The sequence below is a fragment of the Harpia harpyja genome, chromosome 14 (assembly GCF_026419915.1).
Source record: "Harpia harpyja isolate bHarHar1 chromosome 14, bHarHar1 primary haplotype, whole genome shotgun sequence".
NCBI lineage: Eukaryota > Metazoa > Chordata > Aves > Accipitriformes > Accipitridae > Harpia > Harpia harpyja.
Genome location: NC_068953.1, coordinates 15,047,353 through 15,071,828, shown reverse-complemented (window position 1 = coordinate 15,071,828; position 24,476 = coordinate 15,047,353).

The window sequence follows — 24,476 nt, the reverse complement described above, 5'->3', positions numbered from 1 at the left end:
TTAAGCTGGAAGCCCGCGTACGTGAACTGAGAGGGAAGACAGCTGTTAAGAAGGGGTCACCCAAGAAGAAGGCTGTCAGTGTCGTTGCTGTAGAGGCCCAAGAAAGCAATCAGCGATCCTCCAGGCATAGAAGAACTGAAACGACCTCCCTTGACTCTGGTGAGGGGAATTCTGGTCTGGCGCCGCAAGGGTCAGACAGTGAATACTCTGATGAGGAACAGCAATAGAGGGTCCCTGCCTTCGGCCAGGAGGAGGAAAGGGATGACCGGATATACTGGACTGTGTGGATTCGATGGCCTGGCACATCAGACCCACAGAAGTATAAGGCTTTGGTAGACACTGGTGCACAGTGTACGCTGGTACCATCAGTGTACAGGGGCACAGAACCCATCTGGATCTCTGGAGTGACAGGGGGATGCCAGGAATTGACTGTATTGGAGGCTGAAGTGAGCTTGACAGGGGACAAGTGGGAAAAGCACCCCATTGTGACTGGCCCAGAGGCTCCTTGTATCCTTGGCATAGACTACCTCAAGAGAGGGTACTTCAAGGACCCAAAGGGGTACCGATGGGCTTTTGGTGTAGCCACTGTAAACGCAGAGAAGATCAAACAGCTATCTACCCTGCCTGGCCTCTCGGAAGATCCCTTCATTGTGGGACTGCTGCAAGTTGAAGAACAGCAGGTGCCAATCGCTACCAGGACGGTGCACCACCAGCAATATCAGACAAACAGAGACTCCCTGGCTCCCATCCATGAGCTGATCCATCAACTAGAGAGACAAGGAGTCATCAGCAAGACTCATTCACCTTTTAATAGTCCTATATGGCCAGTGCGAAAGTCTGATGGAGGGTGGAGGTTAACAGTAGATTATCGCGGCCTGAATGAAGTGACACCGCCACTGAGTGCTGCTGTACCAGACATGTTAGAGCTCCAGTATGAACTGGCATCAAAGGCAGCCACGTGGTATGCTACAATTGATATTGCCAATGCGTTTTTCTCCATTCCTTTGGCAGCAGAGTGCAGGCCACAGTTTGCTTTCACATGGAGAGGTGTCCAATACACCTGGAATCGACTGCCCCAGGCGTGGAAGCACAGCCCTACCATTTGTCACGGACTAATCCAAACAGCACTGGAACAAGGCGATGCCCCTGAACATTTACAATACATAGATGACATCATCGTGTGGGGCAACGAGGCAGAAGAAGTGTTTGAGAAGGGAAAAAGAATAATTCAGATTCTTCTGAAAGCTGGTTTCGCCATAAAGAAAAGCAAGGTCAAGGGACCTGCACAGGAGATTCAGTTCTTGGGAGTAAAATGGCAGGATGGATGCCGCCATGTCCCTATGGATGTGGTTAACAAGATAGCAACTATGTCTCCACCAGCTAACAAGAAAGAAACACAAGCTTTCCTAGGCCTTGTGGGGTTCTGGAGAATGCATATTCCAGGTCATAGTCAGCTTGTGAGCCCTCTCTATCGAGTAACGCGGAAAAAGAACTATTTTGAATGGGGCCCTGAACAACAACAAGCCTTTGAGCATATCAGACAGGAAATAGCTCATGCGGTAGCTCTTGGGCCTGTCCGGACAGGACCAGATGTACAAAATGTGCTCTACACTGCAGCTGGGGAGCATGGTCTCAACTGGAGCCTCTGGCAGAAAACACCAGGAGAAACCCGAGGTCGACCATTAGGGTTTTGGAGCCGGGGGTACCGAGGATCAGAAGCCCACTACACCCCGACTGAAAAAGAGATACTAGCAGCATATGAGGGGGTTCGAGCCGCTTCAGAAGTTGTTGGTACAGAAGCATATCTTCTCTTGGCACCACGATTGCCCGTGCTACACTGGATGTTCAAAGGAAACATCCCCTCTACACATCATGCAACCAGTGCTACATGGAGTAAGTGGATAGCATTGATCACGCAACGGGCTCGACTGGGGAAATCTAACCGCCCAGGAATTCTGGAAGAGATCATGGACTGGCCAGAAGGCAGAGATTTTGGAGCATCACCTGAGGAGGTGGCTCGTGCCCAAGAGGCACCACCATATAATGAGTTATCAGAAGATGAAAGGTGTTATGCTTTGTTTACTGATGGATCCTGTCGTGTGGTAGTGAACCATCGGAAGTGGAAAGCTGCTGTGTGGAGTCCCACACGACAAGTCGTTGAGGCCACTGAAGGAGAAGGCGAGTCAAGTCAGTTTGCAGAAGTGAAAGCCATCCAACTAGCCCTAGACATTGCTGAACGAGAAAAGTGGCCAGTACTCTACCTCTATACTGACTCCTGGATGGTGGCTAATGCCCTGTGGGGGTGGCTACAGCAGTGGAAGAAGACCAATTGACAACGCAGGGGTAAACCCATCTGGGCAGCAGCATTGTGGCAGGACATTGCTGCCCGTGTAGAACACATGACTTTAAAGGTACGTCATGTAGATGCTCACATGCCCAAAAGCCGTGCCACTGAAGAACATCGAAATAATGAACAGGTAGACAAGGCTGCCAAAATAGAAGTAGCTCAGGTGGACCTGGACTGGGAGCATAAGGGTGAGCTATTTGTAGCTCGCTGGGCCCATGAGACATCGGGACATCTAGGGAGAGATGCAACATATAGGTGGGCTCGTGATCGAGGGGTGGACCTGACCATGGAGGCCATCACACAGGTCACTCATGAATGTGAAACATGTGCTGCAATCAAACGAGCCACCAGAGTAAAGTCTCCCTGGAACAGGGGGCGGTGGCTGGGCTTTCGATATGGCGAGGCCTGGCAAATTGACTACATTGGACCACTGCCACGAACACGCCAAGGCAAGCGCTACATACTCACGATGGTGGAAGCAACTACTGGTTGGCTAGAAACATATCCTGTAAACCATGCCACTGCCCGAAACACCATCTTAGGCCTCGAAAGGCAAATTTTATGGCGACATGGTACCCCGGAAAGAATTGAATCAGACAATGGGACTCATTTCCGAAATAACCTCATAAGCTCCTGGGCAAAGAAACACGGCATCGAGTGGGTGTACCACATACCCTATCACCCGCAAGCATCTGGAAAAATTGAGAGATATAATGGACTGTTGAAGACTATGTTGAGAGCGCTAGGCAGTGGGACATGGAAGCATTGGGATACAAATTTAGCAGAAGCCACTTGGCTAGTTAACACCAGAGGGTCTGCTAACCGTCCTGGTCCTGCCCAAACAAAACCCCTACATACTGTGGGAGGAGATAAGGTCCCCATAGTGCACATGGGGAAGTGGCTGGGGAAGGCAGTGTGGATTTCTCCTCCCATGGGAAAAGGCAAACCCATTCGTGGGATTGTCTTTGCTCAGGGACCTGGGTGTACTTGGTGGGTAATGCGGAAGGATGGGGAGACCCAGTGTGTGCCTCAAGGACATTTAACCTTGAGGGAAAAATAATCTGTGATGTGAATTGTATGTTGTAGGAAGTAATGTAGCAGGAATGACCTGAACTGCAGAGGAGTGAACTTCGTAAGGAACCAGACAAGTGCATCGGTGACCCAAACCAAGCTGGTGTTGGTGCCCAACGATCGAACATACTGCTTCTCCTGTCCTGACCACTCATCTTGATGGATGGGGCCCAAGTCATAACCTGTGTGTGAACATCTGGAGGAGTGGAAGAAGCCCATGGAATATCTATCTGTTAAAGGACAGGGGATAGTAATTAATAAGAATGTATAAATCTGTATGTTGGGTATAAAAGTGGTTTAAGTATGTAGTTTCAGTTGTAAGTGTTGGTAAGAAGGGATTTCAGTAATGAGAATTAAATACAATGGCATGGTTAGAAGATATCTGTATTAAATTATGTGGGACCTGAGCATGACGCAAATGGTATGGAATAAGGGGTGGAGATTGTATTGGGTCTGGCTGAGATGGAGTTAATACTCCCCATAGCAGCCCTCGTAGCACTGTGCTCTGCATCAGTAGCTAGAAAGGTGTTGATAACACACCAGTGTTTTGGCTACTGCTGAGCAGTGCTGGCACAGCATCAAGGCTGTCTCTCCAACATTTCTCTCCTCAACGGCAGGCTGGGGCAGGGCGAGATCTCGGGAGGGGACATAACCAGGACAGCTGACCTAAACTAACCAAACAGATATTCCATACCATATGACGTCAGCTCAGATATAAAAACTAAGTAAAGGGAGACGGAAGGGGGGCATTTTTGTCTTCTGGAGCAACCACTACGCGTACTGAAGCCCTGCTTCCCAGGAAGTGGCTAGACATCGCCTGCTGATGGGAAGTAGAGAATAATATCATTTGTTTTTCTTTGCTTTCGCGCGCGACCTTGGCTTTCAGTTTATTAAACTGTCCTTATCTTGACCCACGAGCCTTTTATTATATTTTCTCCCCCCTGTCCAGTTAAGAAGGGGGAGTGATAGAGCGGCTTTGGTGGGCACCTGGCATCCAGCCAGGGTCAACCCACTACAGTATGACAAATTTGTTTCAACACGCTCTGGCCAGATCTGTCGTTATCTCAACCCTTCGTGCCCCACGTTGGGCGCCAAAAAGGACTGTCATGGTTTCAGCCCAGCCGGTAACAAAGGACCACGCAGCCGCTCGCTCACTCCTCCCGCCCCCCTCCGGTGGGATAGGGAGGAGACGGAGGAGAGAAAAGAAAAAAAAACCTGGAACCTCGAGGGTTGAGATAAGGGCAGGTTACTGGGACAACACAAAAAAAGGTTACAACAACAACAATGGTACTAATGAAAGAATATACAAAAAGAGTGATGCACAGTGCAACTGCTCACCACCCGGAACCCGACGCTCCGCCACCGAAAGTCGAGAGCCCTCCCCCCGGCCCGCTCCCCATTTATATACTGAGCATGATGTCACATGGTATGGAATAGTTCCTTGGCTAGTTCAGGTCGGCTGCCCCGGCTATGCCCCCCCACCTCCCAGGTTCCTGTAAAAATTAACTCTATCCCAGCTGAACCCAGGACAATCACCCAGAGGTCTGCCCCAAGGCTGGATAATTATGAGTGGCAGGGTGTGTGGGGTAGTATGGGCAAGTACCTAGAAAGGTGGGCACCTCCAATGTTTTGGAAATTCACCCCTGAACAAGTGCAGAATCCAGAAGAACTAGTAAAATATGTGGAAAAGGTATGCTGTCACCCTGGCAGCTCCAGAGAAATACAAATCACTGCAACATGCTGGGGCCTGGCCCATGCCTATCGAGCCCTGTTCGACACAACTCAGTACCTTCAAGGGGAAGAGAAGGTCTCTGGACCTAACAACAAAACGATGAGCACTGCGGTCACCCAAATCCCGGCAATGGGTGCTGCGGCCCCTCCAGCCCTGGCGACGAGCATTGCGGCCACCCAGACCTTGGTGACAGGCACCGCGACCCCTCCAGCCCCGGTGACGAGAACTGTGGCTACCCAAACCTCAGCAACAGGCACTGCAGCCCCTCCAGCCATGGCAACGAGCACAGCAGCTACCCAAACCTTGGGAACGGGCACTGCAGTCCCTCCAGTCCCAGCAACGAGCACTGCTGCTACCCAAACCTTGGCGACAGACGCTGCGGTTATCCAAAACCTGGCGAGCGATACTGCAACTGAACCAGTGGACCAACCTGCACCAGTATCAGTTGCCCCCATACAGAAAAAGAAATATACAAAAAAATCAGTTCGCTTAGCGAAGGATGAAGGTGAACCAGGGTCATCATGGGAACAGGAGGAAGAGGCAGAACCAGAGGTAATAACCCAGTCCCTATCCTTGAGTGAGCTGCGGGATATGCAAAAAGATTTTGGCCGCTGTATAGGTGAGCATATTATCATCTGGCTCCTCCGATGCTGGGACAATGGGGCTAAGAGCTTGGAATTAGAAGGTAGGGAAGCCAAGCAGCTGGGATCACTTGCCAGGGAAGGTGGCATTGACAAGGCAATTGGAAAAGGAACACAAGCCATCAGCCTCTGGAGGCGACTCCTGTCAAGTGTGAAGGAAAGGTACCCCTTTAAGGAAGATGTTATATGTCAATCAAGCAAGTGGACAACCATGGAAAGAGGTATCCAATATCTGAGGGAATTAGCTGTGCTAGAGACGATTCATCATGACCCAGACAACCCACAATTACCCAAAGATCCAGATGAAGTCCAATGCACACAACCCATGTGGCAGAAGTTTGTACGGAGCGCACCATCGTCCTATGCCAACTCACTGGCAATAATGACCTGGAAAGACGAAGAGGCACCGACAGTGGATGAAGTGGCTCGCCAACTCCGTCAATACGAAGAAAATCTCTCCTCCTCCCTACAAGCCTGCATTTCGGCTGTGGAGAAGCTGTCCGAGGGTTTCCAGCAATTCAAAGAGGATATGTCCTATTGTCCACCTGTAAGGACCAATGTCTCAGCCATTAGGAGTGAGCGCTCCTCTGCCCAAGAGAGAGAATATAGAAGGTTGTCGTGGTTTGACAAAGGTACACACCGCGAGGTGCCCTGTGGTTTTTACCTATGTGATCACGGAGAGGACATGAGGAAATGGGATGGAAAACCTACCTCGGTCCTAAATGCACGGGTACGTGAGCTGCGAGGAAAAACCACCACAAAAGGGGATTCTACTAGGAAAAATGCCGCTCCAGTTTCCAAACAGAGTAGAAGGGCTGATCTTATTTCTGATCCTCTTGAAGGGACTTCTGAGCCAATTTTATGAGAAGTGAATACTGGATACTCTGGCCAGAATTAGAGGGGCCCTGCCTCCAGCCAGGTGGAGGAAAGGGATAACCGGGTCTATTGGACTGTGTGGATTCGATAGCCTGGCACGTTAGACCCACAGGAGTATAAGGCTCTAGTAGACACCGGCGCACAGTGTACTCTAATGCCATCAAGTTATAAAGGGGCAGAACCCATTTGTATTTCTGGTGTGACAGGGGGATCCCAAGAGTTAACTGTATTGGAAGCTGAAGTAAGCCTAACTGGGAATGAATGGCAGAAACACCCCATTGTGACTGGTCCAGAGGCGCCGTGTATCCTTGGCATAGACTATCTCAGGAGAGGGTATTTTAAGGACCCGAAGGGGTATCGATGGGCTTTTGGTATAGCTGCCTTGGAGACGGAGGGCACGGAACAGCTGTCTACCCTGCCTGGTCTCTCTCAAGACCCTTCGATTGAGGGTTGCTGAGGGTTGAAGAACAACATGTGCCAATTACTACCACGACGGTGCACCGGCGGCAATATCGCACTAACCGAGACACTCTGATTCCCATCCACAAGTTGATTCGCCACTGGAGAGCCAAGGAGTGATCAGCAAAACTCGCTCACCCTTTAATAGTCCCATATGGCCAGTGCGAAAGTCTAATGGGGAGTGGAGACTAACAGTTGACTATCGTGGCCTGAATGAAGTTACGCCACCGCTGAGTGCTGCCGTTCCAGATATGCTAGAACTTCAATACGAACTAGAGTCAAAGGCAGCCAAGTGGTATGCTACAATTGACATTGCTAATGCGTTTTTCTCCATTCCTTCTGGCAGCAGAGTGTCGTCCACCATTTGCCTTTACTTGGAGGGGTGTCCAGTACACTTGGAATCGATTGCCCCAGGGGTGGAAACACAGCCCCACCATTTGCCATGGACTAATCCAGACTGCACTGGAAAAAGGTGAAGCTCTGGAACACCTGCAATACATTGATGACATCATCGTATGGGGCAGCACGGCAGAAGAAGTCTTTGAGAAAGGAAAGAAAATAATCCAAATCCTTCTGAAAGCCAGTTTTGCCATAAAAGAAAGTAAGGTCAAAGGACCTGCACAGGAGATCCAGTTTTTAGGAATAAAATGGCAAGATGGACGTCATCAGATCCCAATGGATGTGATCAACAAAATAGCAGCTATGTCTCCACTGACTAATAAAAAGGAAACACAGGCTTTCTTAGGTGTTGTGGGTTTTTGGAGAATGCATATTCGAAATTACAGTCTGATTGTAAGCCCTCTCTATCAAGTGACCCGGAAGAAGAATGATTTTCAATGGGGCCCTGAGCAACAACAAGCCTTTGAACAAATTAAACGGGAGATTGTTCATGCAGTAGCCCTTGGACCAGTCCGGGCAGGACAAGATGCTAAAAATGTGCTCTATAGTGCAGCTGGGGAGAATGGCCCTACCTGGAGCCTCTGGCAGAAAGCACCTGGGGAGACCTGAGGTCAACCCCTGGGGTTTTGGAGTCGAGGATGTCGAGGATCCGAGGCTCGCTATACTCCAACTGAAAAAGAGATATTGGCAGCATATGAAGGAGTTCGAGCCGCCTCAGAAGTGGTTGGTACTGAAGCACAGCTCCTCTTAGCACCCCGACTGCCAGTGCTGGGCTGGATGTTCAAACGGAAAGTCTCCTCTACACATCATGCAACTGATGCCACGTGGAGTAAGTGGGCCGCACTGATCACACAACGAGCTCGCATAGGAAACCCCAGTCGCCCAGGAATTGTGGAAGTGATCACGGACTGGCCAGGAGGCAAAGATTTTGGAATGTCACCAGAGGAGGAGGTGGCACGTGCTGAAGAAGCCCCGCTGTATAATAAACTGCCAGAAAATGAGAGGCAATATGCCCTGTTCACTGATGGGTCCTGTCGCATTGTGGGAAAACATCGGAGGTGGAAGGCTGCTGTATGGAGTCCTACACGACTAGTCGCAGAAACTGCTGAAGGAGAAGGTGAATCGAGTCAGTTTGCAGAGGTGAAAGCCATCCAGCTAGCATTAGATATTGCTGAAAGAGAAAAGTGGCCAGTGCTCTATCTCTATACTGACTCATGGATGGTGGCAAATGCCCTATGGGGGTGGTTACAGCAATGGAAGCAGAGCAACTGGCAGCACAGAGGTAAACTCATTTGGGCTGCCGCACTGTGGCAAGATATTGCATCCCGGCTAGAGAATCTGGTTGTAAAAGTACGTCATGTAGATGCTCACATACCCAAGAGTCGGGCCACTGAAGAACATCAAAACAACCAACAGGTGGATCAGGCTGCCAAGATTGAAGTGTCTCAGGTGGACCTGGACTGGCAACATAAGGGTGAGCTATTTATGGCTCGGTGGGCCCATGATGCTTCAGGCCATCAGGGAAGAGATGCAACATATAGATGGGCTCGTGATCGAGGGGTGGACTTGACCATGGACACTATCGCACAGGTTATCCATGAATGTGAAACATGTGCTGCAATTAAGCAAGCCAAGCGGTTAAAGCCCCTGTGGTATGGAGGGCGATGGCTGAAATATAAATATGGAGAAGCCTGGCAGATTGACTATATCACACTCCCACAAACTCGCCAAGGCAAGCGCTATGTGCTCACAATGGTGGAAGCAACCACCAGATGGCTGGAAACATATTCTGTACCCCGTGCCACTGCCCGGAACACTATCCTGGGCCTTGAAAAGCAGGTCTTGCGGTGACATGGCACCCCAGAAAGAACTGAGTCAGACAATAGGACTCATTTCCGAAACAACCTCATAGACACCTCAGCCAAAGAGCATGGCATTGAGTGGGTGTATCATATCCCCTATCATGCACCAGGCTCTGGGAAAATTGAGCGATACAATGGACTGTTAAAGACTACATTGAGAGCAATGGGGGGGTGGAACTTTCAAACATTGGGATACACATTTAGCAAAAGCCACCTGGTTAGTCAACACCAGAGGATCTGCCAATCGGGGTGGCCCTGCCCAGTCAGAATTTTTACATACTGTAGAAGGGGATAAAGTCCCTGTAGTGCACATAAAAAATATGTTGGGGAAGACAGTCTGGGTTACTCCTGCCTCAGGCAAAGGTAAACCCATTTGTGGGATTGCTTTTGCTCAAGGGCCTGGGTGCACTTGGGTGATGCGAAAAGAGGGGGAAGTCTGATGTGTCCCTCAAGGGGATTTAATTTTAGGTGAGAATAGCCAGAATTAAACTGTATGATATTAGTTGCTATATAACACTGCTACTGTATGTTATCATTACTATAATTGTTATATGCTATATCCATAGTACTATAGTAAGAATCACTTAGATCAAGCAAGAAAGAACTGTGATAAAACTGAGCAAAGCGCAGTAGTGATGGAACCAGAACTGACTCCAGCATGCAACAATCCAACGGTGCACACCATCCTCCTGCTGCGTCAAATGTCACCTGCTTGTCACACTGCACTGAAGCCCAGTTCTGCTCTACTGACTGAGAGGACTTTGCACCATCCCTCCTGCCCAGAAAGACTGGTATGACAGATGGAGCCCAGAGTTGGGAACTAAATGAACTCAATGAACATTTAATGAACATAACCCATAAACTAAAGGAATGATATCTCTGTGTGTGTATACATATATATATATATCTCATTGTTCATATGTCTCAAAGGGATGGAAAAGGTGATGATGATTGACCAGGATGTAACTAAAGGTATGGGAACTGAGCATGACGTCAATGGTATAGAATAAGGGGTGGATACTGTCCTAGTTTCATCTGGGATAGAGTTAACTGTCTTCCTAGTAGCTGGTACGGTGCTATGTTTTGAGTTCAGTATGTGAAGAATGTTGACAACACTGGTGTTTTCAGTTGTTGCTAAGTAGTGTTTAGACTAAAGTCAAGGATTTTTCAGCTTCTCATGCCCAGCCAGCGAGAAAGCTGGAGGGGCCCAAGAAGTTGGCACAGGACACAGCCAGGGCACCTGACCCAAACTGGCCAACAGGGTATTCCATACCATGTGACGTCCCATCTAGTATAGGAACGGAGAAGTGGGGGCGGGGAATCGCCGCTCGGGGACTAGCTGGGTGTCAGTCGGTGGGCGGTGAGCAATTACACTGTGCATCATTTGTACATTCCAATCCTTTCATTATTGCTGTTGTCATTTTATTAGCGTTATCATTATCATTATTAGTTTCTTCTTTTCTGTTCTATTAAATGGTTCTTATCTCAACCCGTGGGTTTTGCTTCTTTTTCCCGATTTCCTCCCCCATCCCACTGGGTGGGGGGGAGTGAGTGAGCGGCTGCGTGGTGTTTAGTTGCTGGCTGGGGTTAAACCACGACAGGGGGGAAGGGGGGCCCCGGGCCTGGGCCAGGGGCTGCTGACCCTCAGGGCAGGCCCCAACTGCGCCATGTTGAAGCTTGGCCTAGCCACCGACAGAGCCCGCCTTCTTCTCACTTTAGTCTTCACCCGCATAGGTCGGGAGGGCTGTCAGTCTCCTCCCCTTAGGTGATGCTGCCTCTGATTGGCCCCTGTGTGGTCAGGCTGCTGTGCTAGAGTGCCCGCCCTTCACCAGAGGTGATGATGTCTGATTGGTCATCTGGGCTGTCACTCTGCCCTGGTTTGGGGCCCACCCTCCCCTGGGTGATGCCCTCTCTGATTGGCTGCCTGAGGGGTCACTCCCCTCCCATCAGTGCCTGCCTTTCCCCGTGGCAATGCTTCCTCTGATTGGCTGCCTGGTTGCATAGCTGTCTCATGCCTTGCCCCCACCTCCTCAAATGCGATTGGCTGTGCTGGCTCCACTGTCTCCCCACAGACTTCTTGGCAGATGTTGCCACGCGACGAGCTCCGCCTTTAGGGTTTAGACCCTCAAGGTGGAACTATGGGCCCAAAGAAAAGGCTATGGGAAATAAAAGATGGGCTTGGGCCCCTAAAAATGAGGATTTGGGCCCTAAAAAGGAGGCTTTGGGCACTGAAAGGGTGGCCTAGATGCTACAAGTGACGCTTTGGACACTGAAAACGAGGGGAACCTCTTGGTTCTGACCTGAGCTGGCTTTGGTGCCCAGTAACTCCATGCAACAGACCGCCTCTCCTGTCCTGAGTGCCCAGCCTAAGAGATGGAGCCCAAAGTCATGGACCAAATGAAGTCCATGGACATTTGTGGACATTTTATTGACTTCTTACAGGGGCGGTCCATAGGCTGAGGGAATGCTATCTGTGAATTATAAGCAAGGATGGGAAGGGGAGTGGTGGGTCATGAGGATGTATTGGATAGTGCGGGGCCGGAGCGTGATGTCAATGGGGTATGGAGTAAGGGGTGGAGAAAGGCCTGTCGTGGTTTAACCCCAGCCGGTAACTGAGCACCACACAGCCACTCGCTCGCTCCCCTCAGTGGGATGGGGGGAGAGAACTGAAAGGGTAAAAGTGAGAAGACTCATGGGTTCAGGTAAAAACAGTTTAAGAATTGAAATAAAATAAAATAAAATAAAATAACAGTAACAATAATACATGGTAATGAAAAGGAAAATAACAAAGAGGGAGAAATAAAACCCAAGAAAGATGAGTGATGGAAATGAAAACAATTGCTCACCACCAACTGACCAATGCCCAGCCAGTCCCCGAGCAGCGGCCCCCCGGCCAACCTTCCCCCCCAGCTTTATTGCTAAGCATGAAAACATATGGTCTGGAATATGCATTTGGTCAGTTGGGGTCAGCTGTCCAACCTGTGTCCCCTCCCAACTTCTCGTGCACCCCCAGCCTGCGCACTGGTGGGGTGGGGTGAGAAGCAGAAAAGGCCTTGACGCTGTGTAAGCACTGCTCAGCAGTAACGAAAACACCCCTGGGTTATCCACACTGTTTCCAGCACCATATTGCTCTTCACAACTACCGGAAAGGAGGTGTCGTGTCCCAAAGTTGGAGCATCTCAGGTTTGTGGATTTCCTTTGTCAGAATTAAGGTGAAACGACACCAGGGGACTTCAAACAACAATGAACATTTATTCAACCTAGCTAACCTTGCCCAAGTACACGTGAACTTATCAATATGAACCTTGCAACATGTCATTAAGCCGCTGTTTGAAAAGACAAGGGAGGTATAGAAAAAGAAATGGAAAAAGGAACATGAAACTGTATCAGAAGGAGAGCCCTCCCGTTGAGTCACGAGGTTCAGAGCAGACCCCTTGCTTTCTGAACTCCTTCTCAAAGAGGAGCCCAGGGGCGGCTAGATCCACTCCTAGTGTCAGACTTGGTCAACAGTTTATGTTTAAAAGGATGAGGTGTAGGCACTGTGGAAAAGACAGAAGGAAAAGAGGGAGAGAGAGAAAGAGAAAGAAAGAAAGAAAGAAAGAGAGAGAGAAGAAAAGGGTTTCACCAGTCCTCAGTCCAGTGTTGGTCCAGCCAGCGTAGAGATCCAGTTCCAGAGAGCGCGCACTGAGAACTTGTTCTCCCTTCTTTTATAGTGTGTTAGTTGATGGTCTCGACATGCGCAGTTCCCATTCCCAGGGTTCTCTGGAATCAGTTGGTGAGCTTCGGGGGGGGGTTCATTGTGGAGTTGCCTCTTTTTCCCTGGTGGCATGACCGCTTAAGATAGAAGCACAGTCCCATCCTCCGCGGGGCCTCCTCCTCCAGGCACATATGCTGTGCTCCTTCTCCTGGTCACTTAAGATAAGGAATTGCGGCTTTGGAGAAGTACGGTCCCACCCTCCGTGGGGCCCTCTCCTCCGGCCACATTGTCCTGTTCACAAAACTCCAGCATTTTTACAGAGGCCGTTTCTTCCACCAAAGTTCCTTAACGAATGTTTGAGACATTGACTGTAATTTGTCAGACCGTCACAGGAGGTTGTAGTGAGATGGGTGCTGGTCTCTTCTGTCAGGTGGCTGGAGATAGGACGAGAGGAAATGGCCTCAAGTTGCGGCAGGGGAGGTTTAGATTGGATATTAGGAAAAATTTCTTTACTGAGAGGTTGTCAGGTATTGGAACAGGCTGCCCAGGGAAGTGGTTGAGTCACCATCCCTGGAGGTATTCAAAAAGTGGGTAGACAAGGCACTTCAGGACATGGTTTAGTGGGCATCGTTGATGGTTGGACTCGATGATCTTGAAGGTCTTTTCCAACCTAAATGATTCTATGATTCTGTGACTTGGGAGGGTCTGTACCAGCCCTGTGCCCTTGTGCTCTCTCTAGTTAGTGCACAACAGGAGGAGGGTGGAAAAATACCTGTGGCAGAGCCTGCCATACCTGCAGGACACTCAAGCCACGGCTTCCAGGTTCATCAGTGAGCCACAACCCCCAGGGTCCCTCTTGTGGCAGCCTGGCCCCAGTCCCCGCCACTGCATTGGCAGCAAGGGGCAGCCCTGCGGCTGCCAGAGCCCCAGCTGCCCCAAGGAGGGTCCTTGGTGCAGGTGAGCTCTCTGAGAGCCTTGCTCAGTCCCACTGCCCTCGGCTACTGTCCTTCCCTGGGGTCAGGCCTGCTGAGGGGTAGGACGGTGTGCAGCCAAGCTGGCAGGGCTGCTGGGAGCGTGCTGGGGAGCAGAGGTCTGACAGGAGCTCTGTGCCTAGGGCTTGCTGCATGGCACCTGAGGAACCTGAGCAGGCAGAAGCTGTGGGATACCTGCAATGGTGAGTAGGGGCAGTGCTGTGCTGTCCGCGGCTGGTGGGACAGGGGACAGGGCCTGGGCAGGGTGCCATGGTCTGGAGGGGACTCCTGGGGGTCTCTGCAGGCAGTGGGGGTTCATGCTCCGCTTCCTTCTCTTGCAGCCCTCCTGCCCTTGGGGAAGGACACTGAACTCTTGGTCAGGACTCTGGCAGCTGAGGTGATCTTCGTCCTGACAAGAGAGATGACAAGATCAGGATGGAGCCTGCGGTCACTGTGCTGCTGGCCCCGGTGACCCCTGCAGAAGTGAAATTTCCCTCTAGAAGACTGCTGTATTCAAATAAATCATTTTTTTGAATAAAGCTGGAACAACAAGCCCAGTCCCATGCTGTCCTTCCCATGGAGACCACCCAGAGTGTGCTGAGCAGACAGTGACATTCCTGGCTTGTGCTGCTGCCTGCAGGACAGCACACCAGGACCCAGGGTGTCCTTGCAGCAAAGCCACAGCTACCCCGCTAGACCACAGAACCCGGAGGGGAGAAGGAGAGAAGCTTTAGCCCAGCCCGCCCCTCCTGAGACATCTCAGGGCACGCAAAGGCACCCGTGCTCTGCCAAGCTGGCAAATCGTCATTTGTCCTGACATCAAAACCCTCTCTTTTACAGGGGAGGTGTGCTGGTTTGGGCTGGGATAGAGTTAATTTTCTTCACAATAGCTGGCATGGGGCTACGTTTTGAGCAGGAACAAGGGGTTATACCAGATGTCCCGAGTGGGGACAGCACAAAACCACATAAGCCAAGTGAGGCAGGAACAAATCTGCCTCCAGCCACCTCAAGTGGGAATCTGGCAAAGCTGTGGCTGATTGATAGAAAGCTGACAAACCCTGGAGGCAGGAGAAAATGTGAAGATGCTAAAAAGCCATGCACAAACATTTTTTGGAGCTCAGGGGTGAGAGAGCAGCTAGGTGGAGGCCTGGCAGCCAGCCAAGGTCAACTCAATGCAGGTGCTGAAGGTGTTTCTTTGGTAGCGCTAGTTCAGAGTCAGCATGTAGCTGTATCTTGGGGGGCAGATAAAATTCATTGGAAATGAACCTGCAAGAGACCAGGCGCTTTGCTACATGAGTCTCTCAGACGCAGTCCTGTACCTGGGAAGAGTGGAAAAGAAACCCTCAGCAACCTGAATGTGCCAGCAAAGCCGTGAACAGGCACGCTTACAGCCCTGGGCAGCTTTTTATTCACCTGGCTGGTGCGGCTCAGGGAAGAGGTGGGAGTTCTGCCAGCAGACGAACAGCCCTTTGCCAGCAGTGCATGGGGAAGCCCAGTGGCTGCCAGCTACATGAGGGCTACATGAGGTGCCCTGGCTGTGGCAGCTGCGTCGCTGCAGTGTGTCCCCGTGCACCCCTGCGTGGCCCCGTGTCACAAAGGGGCAGTCATGTGGCACCCGCCCGGCGCTTGTGAGCTCACCTGGCCAGGGCTTGGGATCCTGAAAAGCGGGCCAGAGAAAGCTAGTTGGGCTGAGCTGGCCTTCGGGATAACTCGGCTCCTTCCTCTGCTACTTGCATGCCTACTTTTTTCCAACCATTTATTGTTTACTGCCCGCTTCTCCTCAACTTCCATCCTTGTGCAAAGGTAATTATGATTTGACTTTCAGGACAGATCATAGAGTAGGTAGATACGGGATAAAAGTATAGCCTGGTCTACACCTTCCAAGCCGTAGGCTGAGCTATTGCACCTTGATAGGCTGGCCAGAGATGGGCTATGGGTAGAGTTCCTGTTTGCTAATTCTTATTTCTTTATCATATCCTAGGATAGGTAAGAAGGGGGGGGTGGCAGTGTAGTCTGAGGTGTTGGGCTTAGCCTAGAATGACAAGAAGCCTGCCCTGACTGATGTGGCAGGAAGGGAGACAGAAAAGGAGCATGGCAAAGGCAGATGTTAAAGTAGCAGCTGAAAGCTGGTCACTCCTGCTGCACACAAGGTGGGAAAGTGTGGGCTGGAGAGCCAGAGGAGTGCTGTTAATGCTAGCCACAGGTAAGCAGCAGGTCCTCTTCAGAGAAGGTGACATGCAATGCAGTCTTTCAAAAAGGCCTTTGTAATTGATGTCAGTTGGAGTCCTGTGACAGGGACAGCAGGGCCATCAGAATGCAGCTCTGCAGCAGTTCTAAGTACCACGGAAGCACTTTTGATGATGGATCCTGTTCTGTGCATGGCATTTGGGTTTTTTTTTAATAATTTTGTTGAGCTACAGTTATTTCTTTGTTGTGATCAGGTGACGGGATTTGCGCTGATCTTGCCTTTCTGCAGCGTGTCCTGACATACTTTGTCATCCAAAACTTTCCCCTCTGTTCCTGAGAGGAGCGATGGCTGCAATGGGGAATGACTCCTGTGAGTAACAGCTTCAGCAGCAGTCTTGGACTTTGTGAATCCCCAAAGGCAACAGAAGTGGTTGGTGCTCCCTCCCTGAATGTTGAGGTGCTGACAACCTAGAGGGAATTCTGGGGCATTTCCTGATAGCACCCAGACTTACCCAGGTGTTTTTGATTAGACACAGGAAGACATGTTTTGTCACTGATTTGCCACTACGTACAATCTTTGAAAGATGACATTGCTCATAGAAAGATCTGACATCAGTAGGGTTACCTTCTGGGCTAGGTACTTGCTTGTTTTCGTGACGTTACAGTCAGAAAAATGGAAGACTTGAGTTGATAATGCAATTCAAGACTCTAGAGGGAAAGGAAGGTAGCCCAAGGCCCAGAAGTCAGAGTGTGGGTTTGTTGGACTTTTGGCAAAGTAAGCAGGGGAACACATTATTTTCCAAAACTCTTTCTTGACCAGTAAATTTCAATGGCAGTGTTAGGCTTCCCCTGATGCTTCTGGGTTGGATGTTTAAGCTGGTTGTACTGGGTGCTCCTGTAGTGAACTCAACTTTTACACGTGCTTTCATGCAACAATATTGTCTCATCTCTTTTCAAATGTCATTTCCCTGCAGTCATTGTTGAGGGAATGGCTCCGCCACAAAGGATCCTCTTTCCCCCGGAGAAGATTTGCATGGACTGGCAGCAACGACAGAGAGCTGGAGCAGGACTCCACAATCTGGGCAATATGTGCTTCCTCAACTCCATCCTGCAGTGCCTGACGTACACACCCCCTCTGGCCAACTATCTGCTCTCTCGTGAGCACAGCCAGTCATGTGAGTACTTTTATGAACACCTTGTAAATATGTCAGGCACTTCCCAAGGATTCCAAGAATCTGGAATTTGTTTTAAGAGAAAAGCAGCCCTTCTTTGCCAACCCCCAAGTTGGTCTTCTTTGAACACTCAAGCCTAGAAGCCACTTGTCATATCTAGCTGTGTTCATCTTCAGAAGGGCACCCCTTTCTAGCCCCAGGTCTTGGTCCCTATTCCTGCAGGTTAAACCCTCTGTGCTTATCGCACAGAAATATTCTGTCAGTTTAACGTCCTCTGAAGAAAGTTTTCTCTGCACTAAAATGTCCTGGGCTTGTTGGGATGCTGTCACCTTGGGAGGAGTGGAGACTGTTCTTATAACTTCAAAATCCCCACTAGGTTTCCCCTTGCTATGGATGTTTTGCTCACCTAAGGATCTTGCTTCCCTCCCTTCCTCTTCAGGTCATCAGCAAGGCTTCTGCATGATGTGTAGAATGGAAGATCATGTTAACAAGGTCCTGCATTCCTCAAACAGTGCCATCCATCCTTGGGCTGTCATCAGTGTTCTCACACGTGAGTCATTTCAGGTGCTTTGACAAGTTTTCTTCTGTTCTTGTAGGAGAGAGCTACTAACTTCTTCTTTCTTAGGAATAGGAGAACATTTCCAGCTTGGCATGCAGGAAGACGCCCATGAGTTCTTACGTTATACTGTCGATGCCATGCAGAGAGCTTGTCTGAGCGGAACCAGCGAGTAAGCACAAGCAAATTATCTTTGCAATGTTCCCAAGCCCTTTGGACTCCTTGGTGTAGTGCCATCAAGGAAAAACTATGCCCAGGGCTTTCACACAAAGCAAAACTCCTGGAGGAGATAACTCTCTGCCTTACCATTTATTTCCAGCTTGGACATCTCTTCTCAATCAACTACCATTGTCCATCAAATATTTGGGGGCTTTCTGAGATCCAGAGGTACTTTTCCATAACTATTGCTTTCCTTGGAATTGTCTGTGTCCTTCTGTCTGCCTGTGATAAACAGCCGGTCGTGTGACTGGTGTAGTAGGTATGAAGGACTTAAAGCGGCACAGCCAAGTCGACTTCCCCTGTCACTGAGCCTTTTGATTTTCCTTCCAGTCACATGCTTGAGCTGCAAAGCGGTTTCTGATTCCTACGAGGCCTTCCTGGATGTTCCTTTGGATATCAAAGTAAGAGCGATTGTAATTGTGCTTCAAGACATCCCAAGGCCCCTTTAGCTTTCCAGAATCAACACATTTGCTTTAAAAATGCATAGTGCGAACAAAAGAGAGCTTGGTGGTGGGTGGGAAGTGGAATGGACAGTGCCCTTCTGGGGAGGCCATGGCAGCGGTCTCCCTGTAGGTGCCGGCTTTAAGCTGGACAAGTACATGTTATCCCCTCTGCACCCCTGATGTACTCTCATCCTTCTTCCTTTTGCCCTCCCTCAACACCTGTCTGACTCCTAGGCTGACAGGTTGTATTGTTTTCATTATTGATGGCCCTGTACAGCATTGGTAGCTGAACTGAGCAGTGGCACAGAGAGGTAGCTCTTGATAGCCCTGGGAATCCCTGGGAAGTGAGGGAAATGTTCAGCATCATAGCTTCTTTCTGCCTCCTTGTGGGCACTGCTTGCGGGTTCACAGTGGCTCTCCTCAGCATGAGCTACCTGGGCCTTCTTGTCAACTCCTAGTAAGTGTTTGGGCAAGGGCATTTCCCCGAGATCAGTCCTCTCCTTTCTCACTCCTCCAGGCAGCCTCATCTGTCACCGCAGCTCTGGAGGACTTCGTGAAACCTGAGCAGCTGGATGGTGAAAACGGCTTTAAATGTAGCCGGTAAGATGCTTATTAACAACATGTTAATACTAGATCCTGTGTGAAGGTGCTGCGCATACCTGAACATAAAGTCATCTTTTCTCATAGGTTAGATGCACAATAATGAGAAACAGATATTTTAATATGGCTTTATGCAGCCTTAAAACAGTGTAAGGGTGTGTGAGACGTGAAAGGATGTCTGGCCTTCTTGGGGCAAGATAGGGTGTATTTGAAGGGTGCATTTCAGCACTTGGCTCTGTGCTTGGTTTCAAGGTGCGACAAGGTGGTTGCCGCCTCCAAGAGGTTTACAATCCATCGCGCGCCCAAGGTTCTTACGGTGTGTCTGAAAAGGTTTGAAGATTTCACTGGTGGGAAGATCAGCAAGGTGTGTACGCAACTGGAGTGCAATATTCTCTTCCTGGAGCAGGAGATTTCCCAAAGCCGTACGCTCTTTCACAAGCTGTTCATGTTGAGTTTTTCGTGTTCCCTTCTGGGGAGAGGAGAGTTGTCATGGGAAGACAAGCATGCACTCTGCTCTGACAGAGCTGCTTTGGCCGGGAACAGTTTCCTGCCACCCAAACCATTACCTGTTGCTTTAGGGAAAACCAAGTGTTCGTGAGCCCCGACGATGTATTTATACACCTCTGGCCCCTGGTCTTGGAAGGCTATTTCGTGTAGTATTTCAGGATCATTTCCGAGCCCTCTTGGTCTCTCCGTAGGTTGTGGTGTATCCCGAGTACTTGGATCTTCGCCCGTACATGTCTCAGACAGCTGGAGAACCGCTCCTCTACTCCTTATATGCTGTCCTGGTGCATAGTGGTGACAGCTGTCGTTCAGGACACTATTTCTGCTACACAAAGGTAAAGAGCAACTTCCTTCCGCACAAGAGAAGAATGTGTGCTGAGGAAGACAAACTTTCACGGCAGTGATACTGGCAGCCAAGGGTTTGGGGAAGAAGGTCTCCTTTGGGGCTGGGTTGGGTTTGTTCTGGCATACGCTTGGTTCTGTAGTTCTCTGCCTGTGTTTTTGTGGAGAAACCATGCATTTCATCTCCAGATATCGTTGCCTTTTTTTACAGGCCAGCAATGGACTGTGGTACGAGATAGATGATACATCTGTGGATCGTTGTGACATCGACACAGTTCTCCAGCAGGAAGCCTATTTGCTGTTTTATGCCAGGTAATAACAGAAAGGTACTTAAAGGGGGCCTAAAGGAAAGATGGGAGTGTAGTGATAGGACGAGGCGGAATGGTTTTAAATTGAAAGAGGGTAGGTTTAGATTAGCTGTTAGGAAGAAATTCTTTACGGTGAGGATGGTGAGACACTGGAAGAGGTTGCCCAGAGAAGTTGTGGATGCCCCCTCCATGGAAGTGTCCAAGGCCAGATTGGATGGGTCTTTGAGCAAGTGGAAGGTGTCCCTGCCCATGGCAGGGGAGACGGAACTAGATGATCTTTAAGGTGCCTGCCAACCCAAACCATTTTATGATTCTATAATTCTATGAAACAGAGGCCGTAGGGGGTATAAAGATGAGATCTTGCTCCGACAAGGGCAGAGCTGGTGGGAAGACCCCAATCAAAGTTCAAATTTGTAGTTTTGGATACATCTTCTCTCTGTCATAGAAACCGCTCCAAGAAAATGACTGAACCCCAGAGAAAGCTGCAAGAACAGCCCTAAATGGAAATCACTCTTTTTTTTTCCAGGAGCTCTGATTCAATTGGAGAAAGGCCTTCTTCCTCACAGGTACCATCATATGCCCGTGCCTTCCTCAGTCAGCGGGCAGCCGGCAGTAAGCAGGCAGGTCCTGTGGGACCATGGGGTCTGCCTCATTGGACTAAGGTAACTCTGGGGAGATGGATCAGGGCACCAGCTGGACACTGGATTTCTTTCTGGGATCTTGGCATTGCTCTCTTTTCCCTCCCACACTGCAGCTTTCTTCAAAGCTGCAACGCTGCTCCCTCTCAAAGCATCCCACGTAGAGCCATCCCATTTGTCCGCCTTTGGCCCTTCTGCCTTTGCAGCCCTCCAGGAGAGTCTTTGGGAGGCCCTTAGCTGTCCCCTGCCACAGCTTCTGGGGGTTCCCCACTGTTCTGGTCCTTTCATGAGGAAAGGTCAGGGCCTTTTCACAGCTCTCTTTGCAGGACATGGCAGTGGACATGGAGGACTCTCCAGAGGACAGCAGCTCCTCTGCAAGAGCCAGCACCAGCCGGCTAACCTGGGCAGGTGCACAAGAGGCATCTGCAGGCAGGCCGTGCCCCATCTGGCCAGGCAGGCTCAGCATCACCTCTAATGTGTCCAGAACGCAACCTGACTTCCCGTTCTGCTGTCAACCATTTGACCGTGTGCTGCACACCGTGCAACAAGACAAGGAGGAGCACGGATTCAGCTCTTCTTCCTGCTGCCAGAGGAATGGGGCCAGGGAGAGGACACGGAGCAGATCGCCGCAGTGGGGCAATGATTTCCACAGCTGGCTCATGGTCAACACAGACTACAACCTCTCAGCAGGGAGCAGGAGGAGAAATAGTCCTCCAAGTCATGTACAAGTCCCCAGGGATGCCTCAGCTCCAGGGCCCTCCAACGGCAGCTCCCAGTTGGCTCCCGCACCCAGTGCTGCTCGGGAGCAAACCCTGCTGAGGCAGAGAGAGCGGAGCAGATCGCCGCGGCGGGGCTATGATCTCCGCAGCCGGTTTGTGGAGTACACAGACTACCATTGCTCAGCGAGGAGGAGGAGGAGGAGATGTGAAAACAAGTCCTCCACGTTGTGACCGAGGCCCAAGGGATGATGCAGCTCCAGGGCCCTCCAGTGCCGGCTCCAGGCAGGCTCCAGCACTCAGGGCTGCTCAGGACCAAACCCTGGCAAGGCAGAGAGAGCGGAGCAGATCCCTGTGGCAGGGTTATGATGTCTGCATCCAGTTTGTGGACACCACAGACTATGACCCCTCAGCAGGGAGGAGGAGGAGGAGGAGGAGGAGGGTTTCAGTGCCCCAGAGATACAGGTCAGACAAACACTCAGGGCACTGTGGTGGTGACAGGGCCAGATTGTGACCCTGGATGAGGGAGAAGCACAGCATCTGACTTCTGCAATGCTGGAGAGGAGGAGGAGGAGGAGGAGGAGGAAGAAGAATCCAGGAAGTACCAAAACTGCCCCCCTCAGGGACCAAGCTGCACAAAGGGCACCAGCAGCCCACCCTGTCCCTCCTCCCAGTGCTGCCTCTGGCCAGGAGGAGCTCAGAGAGACCTTCCAGAGACTCGGACAGCTCTGCCAGCTGGTGTCAAGGAAGAGCTTCAATCTGTTTTCTGCTTTTGGGATCACCTTGCTAAACCAGCACTCATTTGGAGCCAATAGGCAGAAAAGCCAAAGCCAGAATTAAAAACACTTGTTGGCCTTGCATGTGTAATTTATGGGGTGTTTCCTTCTCTGTAGGTTTTGGGGCAATTGGTGGAAATACCCGGTGTGGGAGGTTTATGTCTTGGGATTTTGAAAGCAGTGTGCTTGCATATGCCCATCTTGCAATCGCTTCTTTTTAAATATGGAGTTCAAGTCACTCGAAAGGAAATGGGCTGGATGAGCCAACAGCGAGCTGGACTGAAAACCAGCTGAGCACCTGGGCCCAGAGGGTGCTGCTCGGTGGCAGCAAGTCTAGTGCGAGGCTACAGACTAGCGGTGTCACCCAGCGGCCAGCACTGGGTCCGATCCTGTTGCACATCTTCCTTAATGAACGGCCTGGATGATGGGGCAGAGTGCACCCTCAGCAAGTTGGTGTCAGAGACTGAAGGAGTTAATGTCTCAACCATTGTGGTGGGGCAAGTTCTGCTTAATGGTGCACTCTGCATAACAACGAACCCTGCATAGCAATGAACTGCAGGCAGGTGAGAAGTCCATTAGCAACAGGGCATGGAGGGCGTGCCAGAGGGTAGGCAGTTCTGTGTTCTGATACGCCGAGCCCGAGCGGGGCAGCTCACCATATATGGCCAAAGGTCAAAGAACAGTCGTACCTGCTGGGAGGGAGAAGTTACTCCCCAAATGACCCTCGAGCCCACCGACCCATTTCCTGAAGGTTCTGGAAGCACAAACCGTGCATGATACCTAATTAGCCTAATGAGTTCAAGTGCCCGCCCGAAGGAGGGGCAAGGAGATTATAAAAGGAAACAAACTGAAGCCCCGGTTGCGTGCGCTCTCCAGAACTGGACCCTTAGGCTGGCTGGACCAACACTGGACCCAGGACTGGTGAAATCTTTCTTCCCTCTCTCTCTTTTCCATAATCCCTATACCTCATCCTTTCGACATAAACCGTTGACCAAGTCTGGGACTAGGAGTGGATCCAGCCACCCCTGGGCTCCTCTCTGGGAAAGAGTCTAGAAAGCAAGGGGGTCCACTCCGAACCTTGTGACTCAACAGGAGTGCTTTCCTTATTTTCTTCCCTGAACTGATCCCCAAATAAGCAAGGCCTGTAGTATATGTTTGGTGACGTGTGGTTAGCGTGTTACAAAGTTTACTGATGTAGTTTCATGCCAATTCTTGTGACCATGGCAATTCTTGTTGTGAGCGAATAAAAGTTGAGGTTTGTGAGTTAAAGGATCCCTGGTGTCGTTTCACCTTAATCCTGACCTGGGAATCAGCAAACCTGAGTCATCGTCCCGAGAAATTGGGATGTGACAGTTGGCAGATGACACCAAAGTGGGAGGAGTGGCGCCTAGGCCAGGGGGTCGTGCTGCCATCCTAAGGCACCTGGGCAGGCTGGAGAGATGGGCTGACAGGGACCTCATGCAGTTCAGCAAGGGGAAGTGCAAAGGGTACTGTGCGGGTGACGAGCACCAGCACAGGCTGCCCAGGGAGCCTGTGGAGTCTCCATCCTTGGGGATGTTCCACAGCCCTCTCGACATGGTCGTAGACAACCAGCTGCAGGTGGTCCTGCTTGAGCAGGGGGCTGGGGCCAGGTGACTTCACCCTCCAGGTGATCTCCTGGCCAGCTTCAAGTAGCCTGTCATTCTCTGAAATGGCTGCCTACAAGAGGATCCAGCCACCGCCGCTGTCACCCTCAGGCGGCCATCTACCACTCCACCAGGAAGCTGCAGGCTGTGGAGAGGAGCCCAGGCTGGAGCAGGCTCCTGGCAGGAGCTGCAGTCCCTAGGGAGGAGCCCACTCAGCAGCAGGTTCTCTGGCCAAAGCTGTGGCCCACAGGGCCCAGGCAGGAGCAGGGGAATGGCGGGAGGCGGACAGGGTGGCAGAGACGAGGTGCTGTGGGCCACCTGCAGCCCCATTCCCC